At 38.2% G+C, this 25,219-nt stretch overlaps 1 protein-coding gene across 1 annotated transcript in view; it reads left to right on the top strand.

Moving 5' to 3' along the window:
- Positions 1 to 25,219, top strand: part of opcml (opioid binding protein/cell adhesion molecule-like) — a 276,216-nt gene that overhangs the window by 9,658 nt on the left and 241,339 nt on the right. The gene's annotated exons all lie outside the window — the stretch shown is intronic.

Below are 25,219 nucleotides of genomic sequence, written 5' to 3'. Positions count from 1 at the left end.
TTCACACACACACACACCCCCGAACACACACGCACCAATCCTGTGGAGGAGAAAACTGTCAATAAGTCTGACTTCATCAATATCAACAATGATCAGTTAATCAATGTAGACTGCTACTTACTGACTTGATTCCTCTGGAATCAATGTGAAATCTGGAATCTTTCTAACAAACATCTAAATCTACGTATGTCCAACATAATAATGCTGTCTGGGAAATGTTTTGCTTTAATCTTTTTATTTTTTTGTGCGTGTGTGTTTGTTTCTGTTTTGCTTAGTGTAATGCTAACAAAACATCTACAGGGGATGTATTTATGTGATCAGTCAAAGGAGTATAGTGAAAGTAGCATGTATGTTTCTCCAGTTGCTGATTCTTACATTTTTGAGAAATGCATCTAAAATTAGAATGTCTTTGTAACCTCCAGTTTCTTAATTTAATCTCGCCATTTACGGCTACCAGAACCTTCTCTTTACATGTACATCTAGAGGGAGCTTGAATGAATCCACAGTTAGTTTGTATGAAACAAAAGTATGGAAGAGACTCAGAAATACAGAAATTAGTAGTAAAGCTATTAGGGCAAACTAAATGGAGTGTATATTCAAGGTTAAAAATAAAGCACAGACAGATAAGAAAAGTTTGTGAGGGGAAGTAAAATAGTAGTTTTAAAAATGCTTGATAAATGTGGCCTAAAAAGTGCAAAAGGAAATGTTTTGGTTGTAACAATCACTTGTGCAAAAATCACATATTGCAGATACATCCACTTTCTTTTAGTCCATTTTGTTGAGTGTTTGTAGTGCTGAAACGTATGTAGTATCTCCTAGTGCTGCATAAATATCTTCTGTTTGGCTCATATTTTTCTATTAGGTCATTCTGCTCTATTCCCTATTATGAATTTTGTAACAATAACATCACAGCCTTTGTGCAGAACTGCTTAACAGGGTCATGAATTTTCAGCTAAATTAATCCACCATACATTTTGTTTTGCCACATCAATGTTGCAGTCCATGTTCGAGGAAACAAGTAGATGAGTCAGAATGTTCACTTGTTAGGTTTATTAACCCACATAATTTCTTACACAGCAACAGAGGCTCTTCAGAGTGAGTGGTTAAATGCTACTTTTATTTTAAGTCTACACTTATCAGTGGTTAATGAGTTAGTTTTTTTCCCACCGTTTAGTAATATGCTTATGTTCGGCGGGTCGTCTTGTTTGTAAATATATGGATAGCTATTGGATAATTACATCACGGGCAATTATCTTTCAGTGCAAATTAAGCCTCTTAGTGATGGACACTTTAGAAGAGAGGCAAAATAAGTTATTCCATCAACAGATATATTCCAAGATAACAAATCCAGGATACATTGGACTCATTAAAGAGTGGTTCTGGAACTATTAGATATCACTGGCCACCGCATAGCCCGGACCTTTGCCTATTGAAAATCTTTTGAGTTTGCTGGAGAAGGCTTTGGGTTTAGTGCAGATTTTTCTTTTGGCCAGGCAATAGACAGACTGACAGATGGTGACAATTAACTGAATCTCCTTATCTATTGCAAAAAGCACTGCATTCATCTTCTAACTAGCTGAATGAATTGCAATGAGCCAACCAAGTCTAAGCAGAGAAAGCACACATTTGCGCATCCCTCACAACAGCTGCTGCAAATTCACGTCATGCCTGACCATCACCCCCAAATCCACCTGTGAGCTCTGGTATCATGTGGCTTCTCTCGAGGATAACATATTGATCTCTACACATGCTTTGGTTTTAAATTATTCTTCACTAGGGGAAGTCAAACCCCAACTTTTACACAGAAGTGGAATTTATGTGTGTTTATTTGAGTTTTAGTGCTGCAAATAAAAGCATTTACTCACTTAGATATTTCCTCAGTTATTTTTTTGCATTTTTGTGTCATATCTACATATATGAGATAATCTAATTAGTATTAATATGAGACCAAGATCAAATGAGTAAATACATGCCATAGTTTTCAATTGACTTAATCTGTTGGAAAACAGCATTTCAGCCCGCCTGCTGTCTTTCTTCTGAACCATAATGGAAAGACAGGATATTTTATTAACCTTTAGGAAGGCAGCCTTTGGAATAACACTCCCAAACAAGTCTGATCTGAAAAGGTATCATCACTGCCAACTAAACTATCATCAAATCCAGACCCTGGTTCTCTCTCTCTCCCCTTTTCCTCTGACGGAAGAGTTTTAAGATGTCCCCTAAGGTGTAAAAGTGTAAATTTATGCTGTAGTGGGTGGAATCAGGTTGGGATTTCATGAAAAACTGCAATGGCTGATAACCTGCTGCTGGATGTAAATCAGAGACCTTGGCTCACGATGGGAAAGATGAGAAATCTTGCCACACTCTAGTGGCAAGAATCTACAGTGCCTACAAAACATATTCAGTCCCTTGAATATTTTAACCTTTTCATTGCTTTCACAAATCGATCATGAGCAACATGATGGATTTGTGAAAGCAGTGTGAGTTACTATTGTTACTATTGTAATATTTGTAACACATGTAATAATTTTTAGACTCTTGTTTGACTTTCAGTCCTAGGAAACCACAACCATGTAACTGACTTAAAAATCTCAAGAAACGAAGAAGGTGTTCCCCGTGGACTCTGTACGGATTTGAAATTTTACAAAGCACAACAATAGGCTGTGTTTAAACTTTCAAGGGACATGGAGAAATATGTTCTATTAGCATGATTCATACAGCAGCAAACATATTTCAAATACACAATAGTAGCCTAATCATAAAGATGCTATAACCTCATTGGTGGAACTTTACGATTAGTAGCCTGAAATTAAACCAGTTGTCATCAAATAATAAAATACGTCATGTGTAAAAGAACAGAGAACAGTGAGGACATTAGGACAAAAAGGTTTAAACCAGCATGGAAAGCTTTCAATGTTCCTCACTGGGGCTGTAATCCTGAGATGAAGAGAAGATCTTCTTTATCAAAATCTGACTGGGACAAAGTTCTCTTTAGAAGATTTAAGATAAAAGAGTCATGGGAATAATCAAATGACATCAAGTATCACTGGACAATGGCATTATTGCTCTAAACAACATCTTGTTATCCTTTTAAAGATCCAAATTGATACAGTCCTTTTTTTATATATCAAGCAATAAAGCAACAGTGAAATAGCATTGATCTTCATGAAGTCTGTGGCTAAATGTTCCTCATAAACACAACCATTCAGATCCTGGTACAATACTGAATAGCAGCTTGTTACTGTAAACCCTGGCCACCAACTCAGTGATACAAAATGTTGGATTAACAGATGGATCTAGGTGTGGCCTTCAAAAAGATATAGATTGGACAACTGGGAGGTCCTGACACAAACTACTACTTTTACAGACAATGTTCATGTGCCCTCTCAGAAAACCCACTGATTATGAGGATGATTTCCTTTAGCACACATTGATATGAATTTCTCACAAATAAGTTACTATTGTAATATTTGGTTTAAGTTTTTATATGCTGGCAGGCATTTAGTAGTAGAGGTTAGCAGTGTAGCAGGGCCTGTGTGCTTGGAAATTGCTGTGATTTTTCTTGTTCCTCAGCTGGGATCCATAACCCGTTCTCATGCTGGGTAATTTCATCCAGTCATAACTCCAGCACTGCTATGCTTTACTTTTAACTGCTCTAAATAATTATTTTTCGTATGAATGTAATAATTCTGTAAATGTAATTGCACAACTTTAGAACTGAAAAAGGCCTCAGGAGGTGATTAGTATATATATATATATATTTATCTATTTTTTTCCTAAAGGGTCACAGAAGCAGCTGTAATTGTTGTAGAGGATCAAACAATTGACTAAATCTTATCTTTTTACAAGAATATGTTTGATTGAGAACTTTAAATATAACTTGTCTTCTTGCATGCTTTACAATTGAACAATAAAATGTGAGTCGCCATACTGAAAAGGAAACTTCTTAATAAAAATAATGTATTGCATTAAAAAAATAAAACAACCACCAAAAACGATAAAGGTCTTGGATTTCACCCTATGTCTGTTTCTGACCAATATCAACAAAAAATTCCCAAACAAAAATATGTCATTTTGCTTTTTGGGTCTTGACATCTGTATAGTCCAGAAGTTACAAGATGTTTATGGATACTAGAGATACCATAATCAACCATTTATTTAATATGTTCATTTATTTCTGTAGGGAAAGTTTTAAGGGGAATAAATACCTCAGACTTTTAGCATTTTAGTCTCAAGGGCCCACCATGGTCAGGTCAAAATCGAACTGCTGACGTTCTGCCATGTAGTTTTGGGGTCTTTGGTTGGGGGAGAAAAGTCTGCCATGTCGGCTTGACCATTCAGAGCCTTAAGCCAAATCAATGCAAAGGAGTCAGAAACCTTAGCGTACAAAGGTACGCTAAGGTACCTTTGTACGATCCTTAGAGAAGCACATTGACCTTCTCCAAAGGTGCCTTATAAATAAGATGTAATATTATTTGTTTGTGTTATTATCTTTGCAACCTTGTGTCATGCCACACACTCCCATTTCCATGTGTCCCCATTCCATGAGTTTCAGAGTTCATGCTCACTGTAACTGAAAGAGAAAATTAATCTGTGTGATATTTTCTTTCAAAAACTATTAAGTCTTCTGATAGTGTTGGTATCACCCGATCCCCAAGTAATATAACCTTTCAATAAAGACAAAACCAAGAACAAAATGCAATGGAGTTATTCATTGCTTTTATTTCATTTACTCTGTTCTGTCATGCAATGACGATTAATAGAAACAGAGGAAGCCACCGTGAGATGAAAAAATCTCATACTTCCGACAGTTTGCTGAAGAGCCTCTCTCCAATTCATTACTGAGATGAAAAGCTTTGTCCTACAGTTTTGGATTATAGGTACCATTGAGACTGCCCAACAGACCCAATATCCAATTAGTTTTAGAGCAAAAAGATCCCTCAAATCCGTCGCTCCCACAGCTCCGGCCAGTGTCTTCCTTTACAATAGTAGTATTTAGAATTATGAAGATGAAATACAAAAACAGAAGCATTAATAGAAGTTTCTTTTGCTGTCAGTTGTGTAAAAAAATCGAAAGGTAAAAAAAAAAACAATCTTCACTGAGGAAAAAAGAAAGAAAACTAAAAAAATTCTGCTTCTTGAATTGGCCACACAAAAGAAGCAAGAAATGTATTCATAAAAAAGAAGCTAAGTGCAAAGGAAGTAGAGTTCAATACAGTCTGTGCCAAAAGAAACACCACTGAATAGATGAAGAACATGAGACACCACCATCTATGGCATGGATAAAATAACTTTAATGACCCTTAGGTCACGTAGGCGGCTACACTGATACTATCACCATATGTAATGTTCATGGAAAACAACATTACTTTTCTTCTTTTACTGAATGATTCCTACAATCAGATCACCTCAGTTCAGCAAAAAGAAAGGACTGAAGAACTACTCTGTGCCAAGTTAGCAGCGATGCTGTTATTCAGTTAGAGGCAGTAAGGTGAAAATAGGCTAAGAAAGAGTTAGCAGTATTGGCACGAAACTTGGAGCTGAGTGCTACAAGAAGCAAGACAGACGGACTGAAACAAGTCATAGGGGAGTGTAAGGAGTTTGTGAGAGACTGAGAGCCATTAGATTTGACTAGAAGGCAGAAAGGTTAGACGGGACAGAAGTGTGCTTTAAATAGGATTGTCTTAGCCTTACCTTGCTCTGATGGAAATAGAGGAGCATAAATTAAACCACTGATCCTAATTGTGTGATGCTGTGATGTAAAAATAGATAAAATAGCAGTATTTCCTGTAAAGCTATTTAGTTTGAAATGAAGGTGGTTTAATGTTTCTATTAAACATAAAAAATGAAGCATTGTGTGTAAGTGCCAATGGCGGAGTTGATTAAGTTGCTGTCACACTGTTTCCTGTGTTGCCATGCATTCTGGCATTGTGACAAACACGCTAAGTGTATGTAAATGTAAAGAAATGAAGTAGATTTTTTACAGCCTCGGGTCCTGTCACAGCACTGTTGCCTTGCAGCAAGAAGGTCCTTGGTTCAATTCCCGCCCCGGGTTTTTTCTGCATGGAGTTTGCATTGTTCTCCCTGTGTCAAGCGTGGGTTCTCTCTGGGTACTCGGGCTTCCTCCCACGGTCCAAACACATGACAGTTAGGTTAATTGGTTTCTCTAAATTCTCCCTAGGTGGGTGTGTGTGTGTGCATGGTTGTCTGTCCTGTCGGTCTCTGTCCAGGGTGTACTCTGCCTCTCGCCCAAAACCTTCGCTGGAGATAGGCACCAGCACCCCTCTTGACCCCACTAGGGAAAAGGATGTTAGAAAATGGATGGGTGGATGTATGTGTCCTGTCACATCTTTTGGTTGCCAGCTGTTACATAAGAGGCCCATTTCCTCTCTTTCTTACTATCTCACTCTATAGTAACTAATCTCTTGTCATATAAGAAAAGTAGTTCTGCTAAACAGGAACATTGTTTTCCATGTGTGTGTTAGTCATTCTAAATACATTAACAGTTTCAACCATCTCTTTTGATGGTCAGGTCTCCTCCTACTTGATCTTTTCACCTGTTGCTGGGCGACACAGCAAACATGTACTGGCACTGTTGACACTGGCACAATTTGAAATAACTTGTGTGCATACTGCTGGTGATTTTTTTTAAACAGTATCTCAGCTCAGTGTCTGTGTATTTCATACAAAAAAATACAGCCGTGGAGAAACTGCCGAGTACAAGTGTGATCACAGCTGATGAGATGTTATATCACTGTGCCGTTTTATTCTAGTCAAATCCCAGTTTCAGTTCCACTAAAAAGCACAAAACTGTGGTAAGGTGCATGTATGTGACAATTTTGATTTAATTTGTTTGGATTTGCAGAGTGGATTTTCATTTAGATCAAGGGTGTCAGATAAGGTGCTCTGGTGCATCAGATGGGATATGTTGCTTTCACTTTGACAGTTTCATTTATTTATCTTTAAAGAAAAATGGTTAAACAGGTTATTTCTTACAAAACATTCTAATCATCCACCATGACCTAAACATTTTAAGTTTGAGATAGGTCTTAAAAAGATTGAATAGCGTGGTGTACTGCTTTTCCCAAGGTAGAATTTTCCACGGTCAGCTCACTCCTAAGTGCTTTAAAACCGACTTGAGTAGGGACATTGGAGTGATTCAGCAAGTTAAAGACCGTGAAGTAGCAAAAGGAACAATAGCAGTGGCTGAAACGCCAACGCAGGGACCTATTGGAACTGTGGAAACCATGATTTAGAGAAATAATGCATCATAAAATTGCTGTGTTAGGTTTGGCAGGAGTGTTTGTCCTCTTTGCCACGGGGTGTGTGCGCGCGTGTGTTGGAGCACGTGTATGTATGATGCATCGTGTGTAGCTATATTTGCAGTTTGACAAGGGAACAGTGCTTTCTGTTTGATCATAGATCAGAGGCGCACTACGGCCATTAGAGTTCTGTCATTATTTATTGATGAAACAACAATTTCAGTAAGACCTCCAACCTCCTCCTCCTCCATCAGCTCACTCCTGTAAATCAGATGAGCTTTAAGATGACTGTAGTACCCGCTGATTTATTTATTTATTTTTATTCAAATGACAGTCATTCACGGCCAGTAATACCTGAGATTTGTGCTTGTGCTACACCTCGTCATATACTTAAATGCAGTCAAAAATACATATTTACGCACACAACTAGTCTACACACATGAAATCCATTGGATAAAACAAATATTTGCAAAAGTAACCTCTTTGCAGTTACCATGAAAAATACTGATTCACATGGTACCCAGTGTTCACTTAAGCCCCATCAGCTGGGCCTGTTTTCTCTTTCAGCTGTCACATCTCATTTGCTGTTATTTTGCCCACAGCAACGTAGGCAATGGCCCTCAACACACTGTCACTACTGTTGGTGCTGCTCGGACTTCCATAAGGCAATGATGAGGTCATAATAGTTAAAAAGAAACATCCATCTCTGGGCAAAGTCAAAGAGGACGACCAAGCCAGCATAAAGTGTTTTTTGAAAAAGTTATGCTGATCTTTGTGGTCTTGTTTCATAACTTTCAGACCTTATGAACATCACAGCTTCTGCTTGCAGCCCTCTCTGTTCTAGGGTACGTTCACACCAGCCATGTTTTAAACCAGAGTTTAATCAAACTCTGGTTTGTTTTCTTGGGAAGTCAAGTTTGTTTGAGGAGAGAAAGTGGGTCACCTTGTTTCACTCCAACTTTCACAAACATTTTTTCAGTTTCACCTGTTGTTGAGGAATTTCTGGTGTTGTAGGAGACTGAGATGAGTCCTCTAAAGAGCTTATCCACTCGTCTTCTGCATGAGACTGCATCAATGTGTTTGTGCGAGACTAAGTCAAAGGCATACGCTCGGTCAATGAAAACCACAGTGAGTGCTTGTGTCATTTTCTTGCTTGGATTCATTAATCTCTCCAAAATGAGCCAGATTTTGCCGACGTTTTCTGCAAAACTGAAACGCAAAACAAGGCAGTCAATAAATGTTAAAACCGGTTACTTCTTTCAAAACATTCTAATCATCTGCCATGACTTTAACAATAAACTCCGTAGCAAATAAATGAATTCTGCATTATAATACGATTGAAACTAAGCAGTTTCATACTGCTCAGCCTTTAACATCAAGGAAGAAACAGGATGGTAACTGTTGATTTCCCAAATCAAAACTTTATTTAACCTATCAAAGTGTTTTCTGCTTTCATACAGTTCACTGTAATTAGTTCTGGGACTCACTCATTAGAATTGTAATTTTTTTTGCCTTTCAGTTTCCCCTTTCACAATACTCTTTAGGGGAAAAAAGAGTTACAGCAGTGTCATGTAGGCAGTTAGTAATAATGTTGAAGAGGTTTTTTAGTGCATTTGATCTCAAGGTGATGGGTCACCAATTGCCTCAGACAACTAGGCAATTTGCTGTTATATACTGTAGAATGGCATTACAGTATTTGACAAATTTCATTCTCTATCGCCTGTCTTAATAAGTCTGCTCTTTTTTGCCATCTGATCCAGTGGAACTGCGTTGCTTAAGCATTTTTTGTGATTGTTGTTCATCTTCTGCCAAGATGGGGCAGCTGAGAAAGGTCTTACCCACTCTGTGGAGGTTACTGAACTTTGACTTTATAAGTACCTTCCCATAAATTCTTGTGTGTTTCCTGAACATCTCTGTTCGAGATTTTACTGTTACAAGGTTGCTTACATTTCTTATGAAGACAGAGACCTCTTTGAGAGAAGAACAATGTGGGACACATATATGTTGCAGGAACAAGTTTTCTGGGTATCCTTCTTGACCTTAGTAGCAGGGCATTTTACTGCATGACTTCCACACATACAACCACCACTGTTTTGGTGCAGCTTCGGTGACAGTTTGTGTGACCGATGCCATGGCTTTTGTGACGGATGTCACAGAAGCTGTGCCATCCATCACAAAAGCCATAGCATATTACACGGAAGCAGTGGCATATGCCACAAAAGCCGTTACATATGTTTCAGAAGCCCCGGCATGGTGGCCACTATAGCTGCCACTGCCACAATTTGAGCTTGCTGTCTCTCCAGTTGGGACAGACCTTGTCCACGCTCTCTCCTTGTCTGCTTACCACCAACCTGTTGGAACAGAATTGGTTATTATTTCAGTATGATGTATAGAAAGACCTATTTGGTCAGATGTACATGGTTAATCTCAAGTACCAGTGGGATTTCCTAACTCCTTTAGCACTGTGGTGTTGCTTGATGGCCACTTACCCCACGCTCCCTCAGGGAAAACCGTGACCTTCACACTACACCCTCCAGCCTTTTTTGACCTGCCACTACAGTAGTTGGTAGGAAGCCAGTTTTTTCTGGTGCAGCTTGAACTGGTGTGTATCCAGTTCATAGTGAATGGTCACATCAAGGACAAGCACTGTCCTATGAATTTCTCACCAAAAAACATATTTCTTGCAGACTAGTTCAGGCATCCTGATGTCGCCCTCGGCATCAACAACTCACAACTCCCTAACTTCTTTCCAGCCCTACATCTCAGTCTTTGTGACCAGAAGATCACCCATGTTGTTGGGTCTCCTTATCCAATTCTCCTGCACACAGCTACTTTGGCTCTGTTTGCAGGTTCAACGTACACAGAGTCACAGCCAACCGGGCGTTTTTATATGCCAGCATCAGTAATAGAAAAGATGGATTAAGCTAGGTTTATGGTTGACACATTGGACTGGGGGTGCGTACAAATCGCGCTGGTCATGGTCCACTTCCAAAGGAGGAAATCTACCTAGTGAGGGCCAGCAGACACCAGGGAGAGGTCCCATGAGGGGATCCTCCCACAGCAAGAGGCAGTTCTTTACCCATCGAGTTGAATCCCTTGAGCAGACTGCGCAGACCCCACCCATTTACCTCGTAACATTTTCAAGCCCTCTTGAACTCTCTTTAAAGATTATTTAACTTTTTTTTTCCTGTTTTTTTTTTTTTTTTTAGCTATGGTAAGTTGAATTTACGCTGTTTGATTTATTCCTTCTCTGTTGTCTCCCTACATGGTGTTGAGATACATGATCATGACCAACGACACGCATGATGTCTGAAAAGCAGACTGCACATATGTACAATTTTCCTATGTCTCAAAAACAAAATCTTTGTTGCTCAGTATTTGCACAAAGACAGTCCCCTCACCTGATGTCAGGTAATTAATGGATTTTACATCATGGAAGACAGCTGTCAAAGGCAAAAATAGAAAAACATGTACAATGACAGTAATTCCAGAAGCTCATCATTCTTTTGTGGTGACAACTAAGTCATCTGTCTTCCCTGGTTTCGTTTAACAAATAGCCAATCAGTTTATTCCTTTCTGAGGCATGTGAGAAACAATATTACCATTTACGGTTAATTTCAGTTTTTTTCTTTTGTGTCACATTTGATTGTTTCAAAACAGACAAACTTAATGAGAGTAAATACATTAAAGTGTAACTGAACCCTAAGTTGGTTTTTGTTTTGCTTATAAACTGTCTAAATAGATTTTTGGGGGGTTCTATCTTCATGTTTCTGTGAGAATTTTGACATTTTTGTGTACATTTCTTTAGTCCTGCATTATTTTTCTTACAGCTGTTTATGTATTGCCCTCCTTCAATGAAACAGTGCCAAAGCAGTTCAATGCTACTGCTCCAGCTTTGATTATAAAACCATGTCACTCAGACACATGATCACGTCACAAGTTGCTTTTTGAATTATGATTTAGTTCATGGAGCTTTCTCCCAGGCTACCCTGGGACCACTACCCAACACCACTCAATCAAGCTCTCTGGCTTCTACTTGGGTGACGTTAAGATAAAAAGCCCCATATTAAAGCAGGAGTTAAATATAATTGGCCAGATTTGCTTGATTTGGTTGCACAGCCACACCCAGACCAGATTACCATCAGGCCTGCTGAATCAATAAATCATCTAAAGAGAACATATTTGACAACAAGAAGTAGATTAATTCAGAGAAATTTGTAAGTGTTTGGGAGTTTAGCAAATTACAACGAGAACCATTCTCATAAAACTCAAGAAAACTCAGAAGAGTGCTGACCCTGCCATGTGATGGCAAATCTACAAATGATATAGAGTATATCAAGGACTTATAAAGGGACACAGAAAAAACATCCAAATCATGGTGTAATTCATTACAAAATGACAAGCTGGGGAAAATGGTGCCCATTAAAGAATTCCATGGTCAAAACTACAGTAGAAGTCAAAGAATTTCTAGAGAAACCATTTTATGTACTGCCAAAACAAAAGTGATTTTCATTTTTTTTATAGAATGTGCTTCACTGCTTCAGATCCTGAACATCTTACTACCACTTGCCATAAACTTCTTGCCACTTGTCATAAATCCTAATCAGCCATCAGTTTCTCAACCGGCCATCAGTTTGTGACTTTGGACGCATGCCAGTCTGTCCACTTCTAATCAGGTCAAAAGTGGCATAGTTGAAGTCTAGAAAAAAATCTAATTGAGATTCTTTGACGTAAACTCAGTGGTGATAGTAATACACGCTCCAATGTTGCTAAATTTAAAAATAATTAAAAGCTTTACAATAACCAAACATGCTTACATGTAAGAAATGGAATACAGTATTTTGTAAATTTGCAGAATATTCTTATTGAAGGAGAGATTTTATAATGAAAATTATATGAGATGCCCATTTATAGCTTGCCTTTTATAGTGAAGATAAAAAGATACATGTTTATATTCTGTTTTTCATATCCTGTTGTGAAACATTTGTATTAATGTTTCATCTATATTCATTGTACATGATGAAATACTGTATGTGGTGTGTGTATATTCTTTTACTTTTTTTTTGCTTGAGGTTACATATGGACTGTTCCAAAGTGAAGGGGGGAAGAGATGGTATTGTTTTCCTGTGAAAACTGCAGGTCTCTTAAAAAAAAGTGAAAGTGCCAATTACATGACATCCAACTGACTTTGTAGATCGAGTAATTGATATGTTAAAATGCATTTAAGCAATGTTAAATTGTTTTTATTTTATTTTATTTTTCCTGCCATGTAAAAGCAAAGTTCATTTAGGATTAGGTAAGCAGCTTGAAAGTTACCCTGTGGTCAAATTGCCCACATCATGCTGACTTACTCTGCGTGCCATCGGGAAAAGGGTATTGTGAATATTTCTAAGGCGGCATGTACATGTGTGTATGCGTGCGTGTGAGGTTTTCTGGACTAGGGTGACGTTAAGCTCAAATTACTAGGAGACTAGAAGTGTATTACTCGAGGGGTTTGAACCAATTTTACCTTATGTGTAATATGACTGTAGGGAAATCAGCACTGTCACACTCTGTTTATTGAAAATGTATTACAGAAAATATAGCATTTGCAAAAATAAGGAGAAATAAATAATGCCGACACTGCATCCAAGTCAGACCAGAGTGGCTGGCAAATGATTCTTGGGAATTAAACTGGCTGGGCATTTTTAAAGCCCAGCTAGTCAATTGTAGTAGAAACATATTTTCTACTACAACTACTACCAGTACTACTATTGCAACCACTGACACACCAGTACTAATAAACCCACTAATAGTAAGCTAAGAATAACAATACTAAAAAAAAGTACATATTATTGTTATAACTCACTTTTAAGTAATGAATCTCAAAGACGCAAAGTGTATCATAACAACTGTACTATGCCAGAATTATAACAATACTGTTTCATACATTGAGTCCCACTTACGATAAACATTGGACCCTACATATGGGCCATTTTGTGCCATGCTCACTTTGGTTGGGCAATGCGGTAGGTTCATCTATTTAGCCGTAATAGATGTACACCAAAGTGTCCTGCAATTTTTTGATGCGTCTCTTGTCCTACACACTTGAATTAAATGGCAAAACTGCCTCACTAGCATGCAGTCAAGCTCTACAGAGCTCTGTTAATGAGCTAACAGATTGGAGCCAGGTGTGCTGATGCAGAGAGACATCCAAAAGTTGCATTACGCTGTCCCTGGAGGACTGGCTTTTGAGACCACTACTTTACATCAATTGTGAATAAATTACACCAGGGGTAAACATGAAGTAAATATACAGTCATATTCAATACATTTGAACTAGGTGGCACTACAGCACCTGTTTGTTTTCCTTTTTTGGAAAGGCATACAGAGGGTATGCCCTTTTGAATTTTTTGTTACCGTGAGTTTCTGGATTAAAAATTGCCCCACATTTTGGTAATTTTCTCTGACAAAACTCCCCCCACCAAACACACACATGCACTCCCCCACGCGCACACACACCCCACACGCATACACACTACATGCCCTGTCAAGTGTGCCTCTCTCGGCCCCTCTCTGAGCGCAAAACGGTTCAACACAGCAGCATGCTGTGTGTACCTCTTCTCTCCTCCAATGTCGGTTAGAGTGTTTCCCTGGTGACGGGGCGGCATTGTTGTTATGAAGTAGTTTATGTAGTAATAGAAGCAGTTACAAAAGTTTCTTCAGTATTTTCTGTTCATTTTCATGAGGAAAATATAATAAATTATGTTGTACTTAAATACTTTTTACTATGATGGTTTTCTAACTATTTTTCTGCATCTAGTTTATTTAAGCTATGGAATAGTCTGATTACTCAGGTTTATGAAGATAAACTTATTTAGTGAGACCTTCCTGGTAGACTTATCAGAGTATCCTGCTTTGCATCAACAAAAGGTCATAAGGTGCTATAAAATACCCGCTATGAAATAGTTAAGACAAACGCATGTTACTCATTGTGTAAAGAGGAAAAAAAACAGGGCAACAGAAATTTCAAATGATCTTCAAAACGTTTTGCTTGAATGCCGGTTCACAACAATCTATGATTTCTTATTCAGCCCCTTTTTGTTTAGTTTCACTTGTGCAGACATGATGCGTATACATCAACAATGTTCGTGCAATTGCTCTTGATGACTGCTGATGGGTGCGAAAATTCGCCAGTCAAGGTTTCTGCAGATTTAATCAATATCTCCATGACCTCACAGTATGATGGGCAACTCCTGATGTTTACCTTCTAACTGAGGGAACACACCAGCATAAGCTGTATTCTTTGTACAGAATGCATTGGTTTGATGTTTGATGTTGATTGCATGCATAATAACTTACTAATGATAAACTGCAATCAATATGTTATTGTTCTACTCCCACTGCTGATTTTCAGTCTTGAAACCAACTGCCCAAAATTATAAAAGGTTTCTTTTTTGTTTGCTTTTTTTTAATTAGTATTTGCTCTGATGTCGAAACCTGACGGCAAACAAGCCCTTGAATTGGTAATTACTGCGAAAGCACCTTTACATTTGCCCATCTGTTCATGTTTTGTTTTGTCTAAGAAAGACAAATGTAGAAAATGTCTGGAAATGTAATTTCATATAAATAAACAGTTAGTATAATCTTGTCACAGCTGATCAGCTAAACGCAACATTGTAATCTTTACAAGGCCAATACTGAAATTTCTTGTCTCAGAGATTTCTTTTCTTCTTGGTACAATTACATGTTTTAGAACAGAAACATTCTGATATAAGGCAATGATAAGTAAGTAAAAAAATAATAATTTTATTTATTAAGGAAAAAATAACTTATTTTTTTGCCCATCATATATATTCATTTATTTATTTGTGGGTGTGTGTATGTGTGTAATTGATTTCAGATTTGACAAATTACTCATTGCCAAATGAAAATAAAAAGGGAAGAGTGAGTTCTAAGTTTGCATTTGAAAGTTATGAAGAAGTCACTTTCTGACATCAGGTAGACAGCTACCTGGATACTTTTTTTGTAGAAAATTCAGCTTCTAACCTCAGCATTATTTTATACTCACTGTATAAAAATGTATGTTGGCTCCAGCATAGAATGATATTTTCATACACTTGGAGAAAGTGGGTAAAAGAGTACTCTCATCAGCCCACCATCTGTGTGTTGGTGGGAAGGCACGCAGCTGAGCAGGTGGACATTATCAATCAGGGACCCCAAAGTACCTTGGAGCCAAGATCCTGGAGTGAGCCAGCAGATCACAGCTTCTAATTAGGTGGCGGGCCAGAGTGGTGTCCTCCTAAAAAGTCGAGATGTGGTTAAAATTCTTTAAGCTGCATGTACAGTTTGACAAGATTTCTTGTGAGGTTGAATCACAGGCAGCTTCCTTATTCCTTTGTCAGAACGTTTTCTGGAGCATCACTAAAAGTTGTATGACAATGCTAATTGGATTTTAGCCATGCATAGTTTGATAATTGGCGAGTGCAGAAAATCAAACAAAAGAAAACCTGCAGTGGCATAAATACAGCAACAAATCAAAAACTAAAAAGGCAAACACATACACCATTCATGTTCCCTTTAAGTGAAGCATGCATTCATAGGATTCACGCTTAATATTAAATTTACTGTGTACTTTACATTTAGTTTTTAAGCCTCTTTTATGACACTCTACGACAAGGTTTACAAAATCTCCAGGCCTTTTTGATAAAATTATAAATTAAGCATAAAGTGGGATCCATGTGAAAATGCTTCATTTGCAAGAGTTCTCCAAATAGATTCCAAAAACTACAGTTTTCTGTTTGCACTTGTTTGGAAAACGAATCATACCTCAATTATTTTTTTACACGTCATTCCTGACTCACTCTGAAAAGCTCACCCCTTCTTACGCATGTTCAAGAAAGCAGTTGCTCATTTCTTCCCCCTCGAGGAAAACAGAGTATCCATTCTAAGAATCTTTGTTTCTCATTAGCATTACAATATATCTATATCTTCAAGCCTGTAGCTTATGAGCTAAGCACAAAAATAAATACTTTCTTTTCTTTTTTTTTGTTGTTGTTGTAACAATTTGTGTTGGAGATAACAGGAAAAACTTGTTACATCTCCCTGGCACTATCACATAGGTTTCGGGAACCAAATTGATGGTGTGGGTTGGCATCTTCATCACTTCAAAGGAGAGACTTGTCGTCATTGAAGACAATCACAATGGCAATGAGAACCTTGCAACCATATCTCTATACCGTCCTCTCAGATGCTGATGTCCACCTCCACACAGAGGTATTAATCAGTGCGTTATCACTCCAGAATTCAGAGGTGGAGAGGATAGGATGGCCTGCCTCTAGATCTGATCTCAGACTAATTGAGCTGTTGTGGTATCAGCTTGGGTGTGGTGATTGTGCCCAAGTGACTTACCGCAACCGCATTGGCTGAATTGTGACAAATGTTAATTAGGGAACAGATAAAAGCCTGGCAGCTGTGGCTGTGAAAGGTTCTTCCACAGCAAACAAGAGTGAATAGCAGAATAAACTGTTTGGTACTGGCAGAGAATATCCGGGCACAATGAAGAGTTTCAGCACTAGAGCTCCAACCACAAGTGCATTTTTTTTTCCCCACAGAAGAAGCATCATTACAGGGTTTCTTCTCTGCGGATGGTCGCCTCGATACTGCGCTCGCTCATACTTTGAAGTTTTTCTTGGTGCATTTCTACTATACGTTGTTGTTATATACTGTCACTTTCAGCAAAAAGAAACTCTTAAGCACAGTGCAGCCTTCTCTGGACAGTTTTTAATCAGTTTTCATCATTCCAGAAAGTTTATCTGAGATCCTTGTTGAAACCACGGATTTACTCGCGATGCAGATGGATAAAATGTGCAGAGATGCTCGACAAGCTCTGCCAGCGGGGACCGCATCCTCACCTTCCTTCTCTCCACCTAGTGAACAAAATGGAAGACCTGCTCTTTATTAGCACAAGAAACTCAGGCTTATGTGGATCTGCTGCCCTCTGCTTCACCCAAAGCTGGCTTGGTGAGCACGTTGTGGACAGCGTTGTTGTGATTCTGGACTTACTATCTCCTTTTGTATACATAAAAGTCAGTCTTCTTGTGTACCGGTGTTACAGAAGATATGTAGCCCTCACCTGGGGTCATTTTTTTATGAATTGTAAATCTTTTATTTACTTGAGGGAGGATTTCTCGTTTGTTCTGGTCAGTGTTTACAGCCCACCTCAAGCCTGCACTTTAGAAGCTGAAAAACAACAGCTCATCGAGCTGATAAAGACATGAGGAAAAACAAAAAACACCTACACACTCTGTCCTTATTGTTCTTGTGGATTTTAACTGAGCAAACGTTGCCAGGGAACCTCCAAAGTACAAACAGCATGCGACGAGTCCCACCAAAGACATAAACACACTGGACCATTATTACACAGTCTTAGAAGATACATACTGCACAGTTCATGTGCAGTATGTACAGTACATGAACTGTGCATACTGCACATTTACAGAAGATGATGGCTTCTTTTCAGGAAGAAGCCATCATGACAAATCATGACAACATACAGAGAAATCTAAAATCTTTTCAGCCTGTGGTCAGTACTCTTAATAAGTGGACAGATGAATCAATGCAGATGTTATGGGCCTGCCACAGATTTTTTTTTAAAACTTTATCCACACTGTGACATCACACATAATTTTTTGTTGGAATGTGTGTCCAGAACGAGACCTTTTGCTCGTACAACATTGGTAAACTGTGATTAACTTCAGATGTGGGGAAGCGAACCATGTCCAGGAAGTCGTGGAACAAAATGACCAAGGAGATCAGTGGACCTTAGAGAACTTAGTTTCTCACCTAACAACTCTGCTGCAGGTTGGAGAAGCTTGAACGAGCATCCTCTCCCAAGCAAGGACCATCAGCACTCATGACCCCTAGGGGTGAGTTCTCTCCCTACTCCTCTTCTCTCTGTATGCAAATGACTTCACCTCACTGGACCAATCTGTCAGTCTGCTGAAGTTTGTAGATGAAGTTTGTTCAAACCTTGGAGATGATGGTGGACTACCGCAGAAGGTGCCTACTATGAGCATGACGTTGTACTATTGTTCTTACCAAGGACATTGTAAGAACAATGTCTTTACTTCTAGACATTGTTCAATTAGACTGTAGTTCCTACTGCAACTCAAAAAGCGTTAGTCTGTCTTGTGCACATCAAACACTGTGCTTTGGCTTATCTACAGAACAGGACACATCCATACTGCAACATACAATTAGATCTGCAGAGAGGATCATAGGGTTGATCTTTTCTCCATCCAGGACTCAAACAGGTCTAAGGTCAGGAAAAAGGCCACTAGCATCTCTATGGACCCCACACATCCTGGGCACTACCTGTTGAGACTTCTACTAATTTACTGGTACTACAGATCACTTTTTTCAAAAACCAGCCACTACAGTGACAGTTTCTTCTTCCAGGCTTTCTCGCTGATGAACACAATGAACATCTTAAAGCCAGAGCTGCTAGCTTCTCTACTGTGAAACACAACAAGCATGTTTGCGCTGCCACAGCCTATCTACCTAGTTATTTCTTGCCCTTATCTACAGAATATGCATAAAAAAGGCTGTGCATATACATACATGCACATATTTTTCTTTTATGCAATATCTTATCTACACGAAAGTTTAAATATATGTACCTAATGTCTGCTGTGAATGCTTGAAATCGAAGTTAAATGTCTTTTTATTGCAGACAATCATGGCTGATAAATCGGATTCCGATTTTTAAATGAACGGCTTTCCAATGGTGCACGATTTATTGCCAAGAAGTATTCTTACAACAAAGACCTAACTGATCAATTACAAGTTTCCCTGCTTTATGTGATACTTAATGTATTCCGGAATAATATAATACTAACCATATTTCTGCAATTCCGTTGTTCAGAATTTAGCTTTTATTTTCAGGAAGAAGCCATCATGACAAAAGTCCCTTTTGACATCAGTGGCCTTTTACATATTGTAAGTACAGAGAGCTGTGAATATAAAAAATAGCAAAGGTCATGTCCATACAAAGGTGTAGAATTGAGATTTACAAGGAAGAAATTAGTCAATTTGGGTCAAAATTCAAATTAAACAATGTTTATTTACTATTGGTACAATTATTTGCCTTTCTAAAAAAAGAAACTTTGTTCATTCAACACTTGAAAAGGCAAATCTGTGATGAAGACATCGATCTGGACTTGAACTATTACTTTCAATAACTTTGACTGGCCTCAGTTACAGAAGAAACTAACATTTCCAAAATAATTGGACATTTTTTTTGTCTCTGAAATATTAATTCATTTACAGATAAAATAGAAGGGTGGGAAAACCAAAGCAGACATGAGTTGTAATTGTTTTGATAGCACTTTAATGTTCAGCAGCATTGTTTAAAATCTCTTTTCTTTTTTTTTTTTACCTCGAGAGAAGATGGAAATGACACTTTGGAAGGAATTTGCTCGAGACAACCTTTAATGATCAGTTCGCTCAGTGGTGCTAATGCTATGCTGTCGTGATAAACCAGCAGCCATGAATTATTCTCTTTTATTCATGAGGTATCTCGTAAGTTAGTTACTGCACATTACAGCCCTGTGTAGGAGTAGAACAATCGAGACTTGCAGAGTGTACCTGAATGTGACTGAGCACGGCTCATGTTGGACTTTTTCAAACGTGAGCAAGTGATGACGTGTTTGAAGACGCATTAAGCTTCATACTGTGTGATTTCAGAGTGAGTTTTGTTAATATTACTGTTGTTGATAGTGGTTAATGTATGTCTCAGCACAGCTGACTGTGTTTTTGTGACAGTGACGACCTTTTTTTCCCAGTTAGGTAAGACCAGAAAATTAACCTGTCAATAGTAATCGTGAGATTGTCATTCAATGACACAACGATATGTTGTGTTTGCTGTGAGCAAAACAACCCAAAATCATTTCTCATAAGTGTTATATTTAAATATTAGACTGCTTAACTTCAATACCCATAAATTAAAAAAATATATATTTATAGCAAATTGTGATATAAAGCCAGACCCCTTGTGTTAGAGCTGAGAGAAACTTTATTTAATTTTTTTGCTTCATGGGAACCATGGATGGATGTGTTGTACTCTTCTTTTTTCCCCCTCTCCATTCAACAGTTCTTAATCACATTTTTAGATGATTTTTGTTGGATCGTCTTTTATGAGTAAAAATCCTCGAATGGGCTGTTCTCTTGACAGAATCTGTCTGAAGAGTTGCAGAAATCTGGGAAATATCGTCCACCTTAACATCTTAGTAATAGTCGTCATCCAGTCACAGGAAAGTGCCTTCAATAAAAATGTACTTGAAGTTATAATAGCAACTACCAAATTCATCTGACCTAATTCAATCTGTACAAACTCTGTCTGTGCCTCCTGATGCTGCAGAAACAGCAGTCCTGTCACATCCTATAATTTAAACAAGGTCAAACCAGATGTCTTTCAGGCATCCAGCTCTTACTGCACATGACACACAGCAGTTTACTGAAACAGGAAAACTGCAGGAATTCTGTCTTTGTTGCACTAAAACCTGCCACCCCTTATGCTCCCAACTTTTTTATACATGTAAAAGTCGCAGTGACGATTTAGAAAAGTAATTCATTAAAGCTGTTAGCTTGCCGGTACATGAAGTCGTGAACTTTACTTTTCAACATCCAAACTTTGAAATGAACATGTAGAATTACACTGAATCAAAACAAGTTTCCACATAACACTTCATCAATCTCAAAGGAGATTTAGGTGTTTTTAGTAACTTTCACCATCAAATTTCCTTTCAGCTGTAAATATAGATGTTGATTACTGGGGCACAGGGGATTCTGAAATCATTATTACACAGATCTCTGACAATAGACACTGATGTTCTCATTACATTATTGCAAAAGGCAATGCTCAGGCTGTCCACTATGTTCTTCATTTTACAGAGTCTGAGTCTTTATACAGCCCTGCGACGGACTGGCGACCTGTCCAGGTTGTACCCCATTAACCTCTGGAGATAGGCACCAGCACCCCTGGCGGCCCCACTAGGGATAACGTGTATGATAATGGATGGGTGTTTCTTTATACAGTTATCTTCAGTCGCTCTAGAGCAGACTCCAGAAGTCTGCCTTCTTTATCGGTTTCTTCAAATCTCTCAATGCTGCTACCATTTGAGCCTGCACGCTCCACAACAGAGTGATAGATTATCTACAACATCATGCTGGAACCACAGAAGGACCTGAGCTCTCTGCAGTAATGCAGTTGTTTTGTTTTTCTTCTTGTTTACAGCTTCACTCAGACTTTTCTGGTCCAGTCTTTAGTCCAGGCGAATACTGAGGTATTCATATAGTTAACTTACATAGGGGGATGTTATAATGACCTAAAACCTTTTCACCACCTTCACTTTTCTTCCACGATGGATGTAACGCTTGACATGTAAAAGCTTTTAACATACAGTAATTTTCTTTTTCTGTTTGGCTACAAGTATTTCAGAATCACATTCAGTTCATTGACATTACGCAGATCTCCATCTCCTCCTGTTTGTAAATGGTGATCACTAACCAGCCAGCTTTTTTTTATTGTTTCTTATGGAGTTTTCTATTTATCGATTCTCTATAACGATGAATAGCTCTAATCTCGACGTTAAGTTTATTTGGTATAGTCCTCAAAAACACCCCGTCTCTTCCTCTGAAAGCTTTTTTATTCTTGATCGGCAGCTGCTTCTGGTCACTTGCAAACCGGGTTTTGTTATTGTGAAAGCCACACAGTCATTTAAAACCTCTAAGGTGCAGTCACACTGTTGTGACAGGGTCAGACCCAGCACACAGCAATTAGTGGTACTAATTTGTTTTTGTTTTTTACTTCTATACATACAGCAACAATAACCCCGATGCATTTGGCTTAGACTGAACACTTGAAATCAAGTTCTTCTGAGAACGTTGTAAAAAAAAAAAAAAATCCATTTGATTAATTTCATTATTTCATCCATTTCAGTACTTGAAAGAAAAAAAGATAGATTTTTCTGATGCTGCATCAGGCCTTCGATTAGCTCTAAGACTGTAATAGTTCTCTAAGGATCTCTTATGTTACTACAGATTAGAAAACTGCAAATAAACAGACTAGCCGGAAAAAAATGAAATGGAAAAAAGAATGCCATAGGAATTTTTATCGATAAGCATTGTTAATTGTACTTATTAATTAACAGAATAGTTTTCCCTTACTTATAAATGGCAAGGTTAAATCAAAATATGTCCCTACAAATCTTCCCATGTTACCATACATTTTCTGTATTGAGATTGCTACAATTATTATGACATCAAAAAACAATATGTTACACAATTTTGCATCCCTGCCCTTGTGAACCTGCACACAAGAAACATGCCCAAATGACTAAGATTGCTCTACGGGTAAGTCACTTCTGTCGTGTGTAGCCCCAATGTGACAGCTACCTCCTGCAGGAATATAATAATCAGTTAGACAGATGGGGAGAGTTAAAGGTACATGTATCTTTTTGTTGTTTTCTTCACTTTGTGAGCTGAACAAGAGGAAGCCTAGAAATCCCTATCTGGATGGTAGCACACCGGATAGAAAACAACTTGCAGTCTCACTTTCATGCCTGGGTGGCAGTTACCTTCCTCTCAACCTGAAAATTAATTACAAAGGTGTAAACTGGCAGTTTACCCACTGAGGCAATATCTGCACCCATATTAATATGACTCTCCACAGAAAGATGGATGGTGTCCCGAGCCTCTGACAGACTCTGTTCATTCCTTTGCTGTCCCTGAAGGTCACTCCGCCAAGATTCTGCCAACGATGCTCAATTTGTAAAATCTTCTGGTCATTGCTTTGTGGTCTCAGGTGTGTTCCAAGCTCCTGCAATCTGTCCGTACTTAGTGGAATGAAACAGAGAAACAAACAACAAATCAAGCACGGCGAGAAAACAATTCCTTAAAAAGCAGCTCCAGATTACTTCAGACTTAGTTGTACCTGTTTGTCCTTCAATGGAGAAATCGTCTCTTAAAAGCATATGTAAACTTTTATTTGACAATTAACATTTTGAATTTGCTAACAGCAGAAAATAGGTAAAATAATTTTCTTCTTACCTTCCACTACACAATTGTTTATTAATTAAGTGTAACTGTAATGTGCAGTTGGCTAAATAGAAATACTATTTTCCCTTTCATACTCAACACAAAAGTATTATGGTATTCCGCCACATTATTATTTACAAACACAAGATATGGAATTTTGCTCTCAAACTCTAGATGTTTGGCCTTTTAATTTCTGCATATGCACTGGTACGAAATCTTAAACCACATTCAGGCAATTTGTTGAACTTATAGGAAAGAAGCTTAATTTTCGTCTGGTCTGCAGTGAAACGTCTAGGTAAAGCAGTGAACACTGCTACTACTATGCACACAGTCTCACCAAAATTGGACAATAAGAGATTATAAAATCATTACTCGGTGTGATGCGTGTCAGTTTCAGCTGCAGTATTCAGATGATGGGGCCAGAATTTGGTGTAAACAGCTCAGGAGCTGAAATCTAACTTGCCTTGTATCAAGGGTTCAGTTTAGTGTTGGTGGTATGATGGTGTGGGAATATTTTTTTGCTACACTTTGGGCCAAATACTACAACACCATTAGAGCCCGACAGTCTACTTTGGCATTGTTGCCGACAGTCTCCATCCCTTTATGACATCAGTATTCAGATGGTCATGGCACTTTTGAGATTTTGGTGGAAGATTCACATCACAATTTGCAAACTGGCAACTGTTTGTAGATATGATACAAAAGCCGGACCAATGCTCTAAGGAGTGTTTCTGACACCTTGTGAAACTTAAGTCACTATCAACTAATTAATTCTGAAGGAAAAGACAAGTTCAAGCTGGGTTTATCTAATTAGGTGGGCAGTGAGTGTATTTGTGAATGTCTGAGTGAGGGGAAAAGTATTTGGAGATTTGGCTGAGTGACGTTAAGCAGTCGGGCTGGTGGGAAGAGTAGCATGAACTGCTGAAGAACTGCAGAACGTATAATATAACGTTCTGTAACCAGAACATGCCAAGTTGCTTATGTGCCAAACTCTGTCGACTCTTTACCCATAACCTCCAAAGATAGTGTGAAACAACTTCCTATGTTCATTAGTTAAGGCACCTGAAAGCATCTTGGACAGATTGAAAAGACACCCCTTGACCTGATGTCACTGTCCACAAGCAGAAAATAATTTATTATTAACTTTTTAAACAATTTTAAAACTCAGGTTCAGCTACCAACTGATTGAAAACAAGCAGCATAGACGAGGCAGGCAGGATAATATAAGAATGGATGATTAATAAATAGAACTAAACGTACAAAGCAGATGAACATAATCTAACTAGCAGGATAATCTGCAGAAATTAGGAGTCAGGATACTGAGTAGAGTTACTGGTGGAGTAAAAACTGAGACATGATCACACTGATATACAACTGTGAAGAACCACCAGTTGAAGTCAAATGAGAAAACAATAACAGAGATTCCTCAAGGGAGCAGGAAAACGAAAAATCATAACCGAAAATGACCAAATAAAACAAGAACCCAACTCACCAAAGCACACTGAACTCAAACTTGAAGTGCTAAAAAGCCTCTAATGCTCCTGTGCCTGTTATGTGTATGTAACACAGTAGAGAAGGGTATTACATATATTTTGGATAAATGGGCCAATAGGTTCGGCTATCGGAGCACAGTGGAGTGTTTAAATGACACACAAGGGCAGTTGGGTGTATTTAAAGAACTGGTTTTAGTGACAGAAAACACACAATTAACAGTTGCACAAAACACACAATTATGAAAATAAAATTACACACAATAAAATAAAAAAAAGAAATAACAATAATACTTGGCCAAGTGCTAATTCTTAATTTCAAATAATCCGGGTGCACCCTGGTAATCTGCACTCCAAATTGTATTAGTCAGCAGATTAATCAAATTAATC

The sequence above is a fragment of the Xiphophorus couchianus genome, chromosome 11, assembly GCF_001444195.1.
Source record: "Xiphophorus couchianus chromosome 11, X_couchianus-1.0, whole genome shotgun sequence".
NCBI lineage: Eukaryota > Metazoa > Chordata > Actinopteri > Cyprinodontiformes > Poeciliidae > Xiphophorus > Xiphophorus couchianus.
The sequence above is the reverse complement of the archived record's forward strand: the minus strand, read 5'-3'. Positions and strand labels throughout refer to the sequence as shown.